This window comes from Diachasma alloeum, unplaced genomic scaffold, assembly GCF_001412515.2.
Source record: "Diachasma alloeum isolate Michigan unplaced genomic scaffold, Dall2.0 Dall_scaffold_00194, whole genome shotgun sequence".
NCBI classification, from domain to species: domain Eukaryota; kingdom Metazoa; phylum Arthropoda; class Insecta; order Hymenoptera; family Braconidae; genus Diachasma; species Diachasma alloeum.
This window is the reverse complement of record NW_021680359.1, coordinates 1685921-1691883: the sequence shown is the minus strand read 5'-3', so window position 1 is coordinate 1691883 and position 5963 is coordinate 1685921.

Here is a 5963-nt window from a genome sequence, read left to right as displayed (position 1 = left end):
TCCGATGGCATCGTGATTTGACCGAAAAAACAATCGAATAACCTGTCAAATCATTATTGAGGTTAAGTATACTGGGATTGAGTAATTAGAGATGAACCTGAGGTTGAGCAGTGGCCATTCAACTAAAGCCCGGTGAAGCGTTTCGCGTAATAGTCTAACGCTGGGCTGTGAGCGCGTGACGTGGCTCAACCTCGGGTACATGTGACGCGCGTGGAGTTTATCCCAAGCTGGGGCGGAGTGGCGTATTTCTAGCTGGGATACGGGTTCCGAGGCGAGCTCGAGCGGCGTGATTTCTACCCGGGATGGACTTGAAAATCGAGAATTACTTAAATATTCATGAAATTAACTGATTCTTCAATGAAGAATTCTACAGAAATTTCATGTAACTTTGTCATTGTTAAAAATTTTAAGCTTTTTCACTTGAAATTTCAAGAGTAATTTTCTAACAGTGTAATCATCGAAGTTCATAAAAGGTCATGTGCAACATCCTATAAGAGCTATATGATTGCCATAATTGAAACGNTTATTTTTAATGGTTTCAATCTCAGAATATTAGGGGTTCACGGAACTCGAATGAATTCTCATTTATCACTATCGTTGCGTATTATATCATGAATATATTACATATCGAAATATTGGAACTGCATAACAAAAAAAATATGAAAACAATAAATAATTGAAGATTGACGATTCTTCTACGCGATTTGAGTCAGTTCATTTGCGACAAAATCGTACTTGAGTACAAGAATATTTTGAAGCATGAGACCTTTCTCGGGTCACGGGAGTTGAGATGCCTGGGAGAATTAAAGAATTGAAGAAAAATTACTTGTCTCAAGAAAATATGTTTCAGATATTAGAATTTTTTTTCTCAGTGTATACTAAAAGTCGCTCACCTGTCATCAACCGGGACTTTTCAGTCTCATGAGGTTCCCCCCTTAAATTTCATGTTTTTCTGTACTTAACCAAAAGCTATTTCAACTACTCACTGAAGCTGTAATAGAATCAGTAAAAGAGAAGAAAAAACGAATGAAAAAAAAGAATGCTGCAATTTTTGGAAAACTCCTGAACATTCNTGTCTCAAGAAAATATGTTTCAGATATTAGAATTTTTTTTTCTCAGTGTACTAAAAGTCGCTCACCTGTCATCAACCGGGATTTTCAGTCTCATGAGATTCCCCCCTTAAATTTCATGTTTTTCTGTACTTAGCCAAAAGCTATTTCAACTACTCACTGAAACTGTAATAGAATCAGTAAAAGAGAAGAAAAAACGAATGAAAAAAAAAGAATGCTGCAATTTTTGGAAAACTTCTGAACATTTNTGATAATTTCCCTATAGCCTGCCAATTGTTTTCTACGAATTTGACAGATATTCCTCACATTTTGGTGAGATGTGTCCCGTAACCCCGAACACTGCACCCTAATCGGCCAAAATCAGAATTGAAGAAATTGTCCTCCGAATACTCCTCGACCTTCAAAATTCATCGGATATTTCCCTCAAGTTTTCCTGCATATCAACGATCGGGATCAGCTTTGCAGTAAAATCTCTCGCGATANTTTCCTGCATATCAACGATCGGGATCAGCTTTGCAGTAAAATCCCTCGCGATACGCGCTCGGGATTTTAATCTGCAAAATTGATCCCTGTCGTTGCTATGCAACAAAACATTCGGGAAATATCCGATAATTTTGAAGGTCTTGGGATATTATAGCTGACAATGTCATCTGAATTTTCAATGTTGTTATTTTGAATTCAATTTCAAATGAAAACGTTCACTAAATTTTTCATTAATCTTGAAAATTCCAGAAAAATGGTTTTTTCATGTTAAAGAATCATGGATTCTTCAATGGAAGCTTGAATTTTCAAACTCATCGTGAAAATTGAACATCACATACAATTCAATTTTCAATACATTGAAAATTCAGGCAATAACTTCTCTGAATCTTCAAAATTTTCAAGGTTTTTCAGTGCCGTATTCCGGGTAGAAATTCAACCGGGGATTGAGCCGNTTAATTGCCCTCGTCAGTAGGCACTTTGGAGTAGTCTCAAAAGTCAAGTGAGATAAGAGGCCCGAGTCCTCATGATAATCCGACAACCCTCAGCCCCGGGATCCGTCAGTGCCAGGAGGAAAGAGGTGGAACCGGCTGTGGATGGATGAAGAGGACCAGCTTGATTGGATGGCTCAATTGAAATGCGAGTTTAATTGGGGTCGTGCTGCCGTTATTCTCGTTACCACCCTCGTTACTCGGGAATTCATTTGCCCATCCTTTTCCCGCATACTCCGAACCACTCATCGATTTCATTGTACAGAAGAGGCGATAGAACTTTGTGCACAGCGTCCAGACGCTTGCAAAATTCAGGTGACCATTCACCATTTGCGCCTACAGTTTTGAATAGCCCGAGTGAGTGACTCGACCCACTTTTCTCACAAGTATGAAATTCACCTCATTGTCGGGATACGTGACTCAGTGGTTCGGTTAGCATGAATTTTCACACCCACTTGCGGTGAGGGAATTTTTTTTTACTCTGCACTCAACAGAATTCGTATAACCGAGGGAAAAGAAGGGAAAATTACTGCTCGCTCGTTTCCAGAGAGAATTGAATTTTTTTCGAGTGTCTTATTAGGTCAATGATCCGTCCGCTTGTTCATAGCTGACGCAGTTACCCTCGCGAAATTGTGGAGGAGGGTGGTGGATGAAAGGGGCACAGAGACCAGAACAGAATGAGAGACACGTCGACTCGCTGATACTTACGATTCCAAAGCTCTCTCTCCCTTGTTACATTACGTATCCGCTTGACGATCCTCGAATGCGTGGCAATACATTTGTGCAGACACATTTATACCTGAGTAGAGCCTCGAGAGACATTGTCTCAATTCTTTCTTCTGGAGAAGTTCAGCTGAAAAAAATACCCCCGAGTGCTCGTCTGGGTGCTTTCTATGTAACGAGTTGCGGACTTTTTACTCAGCCCGAGTGCTTTTTTTTTGTCGAATAACAAAAAGCCACATACTCATTAGTTTTTTTATTTTTATCCACTAAAGATTTTCCGTCGTTGTGTACGTTTGTGTATGTTTGTGTTTATTTTTAAAATCCATATAATACCTCGGGTTTTATCAACACGTCTGGGCACAAAGTGAATAGAATTCCGATACCACCGGAGGCTGTTTTCGTGGCAATGTGCGGTTTGAAAATTGACGCAGTCAACCCTATATCCATCCAAACCACCCCGTCCCTTGCCGTCGGTTCAGTGTTGATGATCGTGAAATTTATTTCATCCTCCATCGACTACACATATTCCTATCGTCAGGGAAACCGCAATAACCGGTAAACTCTCGGGGTACCCACGGATTGTCACATATCGTGTTCGTCGAAACTGCTTTCCCTCTCCCTCTCACTACAATTTCCATCGATCACCGAAATATCGCACAAGCCATTTAGATTCCCACAATTTCGATATGTATACGAGGTAGCGTTCCTAGCAATGGGGTTACAATTAAACCGGCTAATTCACTCGGTAACGCAGATACTGGTTTAATTGCTTTCATTCGATGCTCAGACCGATTTCCAATCTATTCAAATGAATTCAGGTGAAAAAAGCTGAACTTTTACTGGGCAGGAAAAATGGTGGATTCCAATTACGAGATTGAGGGTATCTAACGAGTATTGTTCGATAATTTGTTAAGGTATAAGAAATTATGGTAACATTTGACACGAATTTTAATCATAATTAATCAAAAATTGAATTTTGGGCAAATTTAGGATTATGAACAGAATTTGTCTGCCATTTTTTCAAACCTTCTTCACGGAGAGAAATTTTTTAGAAAAATTCTAGTACGAGTACTAGAAAAAATCACAATCCACCGGCTGTGAAAAATTCTAGTGCTGTTCAGGTAAAATTTCTTGATATTTCTGGTAAAATTTCTGGCGAATTCTGTGAAATTTTCCCAGAAATACGGAGAAAAATTCACGTTTTCCCCAACAAAATTTCTAGTGCCGGTACTGGAATTTTTTCTTGGCCGTTACTTTGCGCCTCTTTTCCCTTGCTAGCACTAGAATTTTTCTAAAAAATTTATCTCCCTGTTCACTGCACCTAAACAAAATTCTACTGGGTTTTTGCGGTCGCTCGCTCCCATTGCGTGTGGGCCAGAGTGGGTGTGACCCATGACCGGTGGAACGAATTCCCATTTTTTTGTTTACTAGAACAAAAGCAAATATTGAAATTTCCATCCGGATAACGAGGAAACGGCTGAACGATTTTGCTCAGGGTCCAATAAAAATCGAACATGTCCACTGTTAGAAATTTTCGTCTCAATTTTCCGTGCCAAATTCCGGAGATTTCTATCGTGTTCAAGTTCCACTGAAATTTCAAGAAATCTTGTCATTGAAAAATCAAATATTCCATTGATTTTCTGTTCAAATGATCTGGAAATCAATAAAATACTTGATTTTTCAGCTCAATTATTTTGTGAAAATACAGAAAAATCAGGAAAATTCAGGGAAAAATTGAAAATTCGTGTCATTTTGTTTCTTAATTCCCCATGGTTCACTGGAAATTCAATCAAGGTGTGAAATTTCCATTTCACTCGACCTGAAAACTCATGAACTTCTATGAATTCTACTTAAAACGTGAAATTTCATAACTTTTTTTCCCCTAAATTCCATTTAATGTCACTCTCATGATTTACTATTATATCTTCAATGAAATTTCAAAAATTTCTAACAGTGTAGAAGAAAACTCATTTTTCATTTTTTTCGCGCGTTTTATGCGAATAACTAACGAACGGCCAAGACGATCATCTTCATAAACTAATTAGTTGTAAGTAATATTAACACGTATTACTCTGAAGGAAATAGTGGAATATGTGAAAAAAACATCATTTTTGGTGTTTTTTCACGTTTTTTGCGAATTATTAAAAAACCGCCGAGGCGATCGTCTTGACAAACTAATCAGTTCTAAGCTAACACGAAGATGCATCGATTGAAAACAAAAATCAAATTGTACCGTTTGTTCAAGAGAAACCGTGTTCCAAAAATTTTGCGTCACATACATTCGCACTACACACACACACAAACAGGCATGTGTTCAAAAACATCATAGAAAGATTCGAGGAGTCATGAACCGGGAAGGTATCATTAAATTTCCAAAAGTAATTAAAGAAAAGTATTAATTTGAGATCATAAATCTCAAAATTAAACATTTTTTTTGTGGGTGAATGTCCATACTGAATTGCAGTGGCGGGTTACGATTATTCTACTGCAGTATAACTGTTTGGAAAATGTCTCCAGAGTTGGCAAAGAGAGGATTTTCATTATGCCCAAGTCATCATCAAATTGAAAACTATTGACCCGGAGAAATTCAAATTATTGACCAATTTCGATTTTTAAACTGACCAAATGATCACGGAGAAAAAATATCCTCGAATCGGGTATATAATAGGGGAGGAGAGGGTAAAACGGACCGCAGGGCGAAACGGATCCTTAGGGCAAAACGGACAACTGACAGCAAATGTGATTTTTGTTTTTTTTCTTTCCTTCAAATCAGGAACACTGAATGTGTTGAATTAAAAGTGAGTTTCTTGGATCGTAACCGTCATAGGGGTTTTATAGACAACAAGTGTCGTTGAACCACAATTTGATCAGATTTACTAATCATCTAAAATCACAAATGACTTGGAATTTTTGTTTTTGCTTCCATTCGGAAAAAAAATTATCAATTTTCTGTCAGTGGTCCGTTTTGCCCTACCCTCCCCTATTTCGAAATCCCGGATTCCAGAATACAGAGATTCTTGATTCCGGAATATTATATATCCAATTCGAGAATTTTTTTTCCGTGATCCATACCATTATATTCTACATCTCCGCGGGATCATTATCAACAGCAAAGACTGCTAATAAATATGGTTAAACTTCATGAAAACTATAACCAGATAAAATATAAAATCGTGTGGATAAAACATGAACTGGGGGT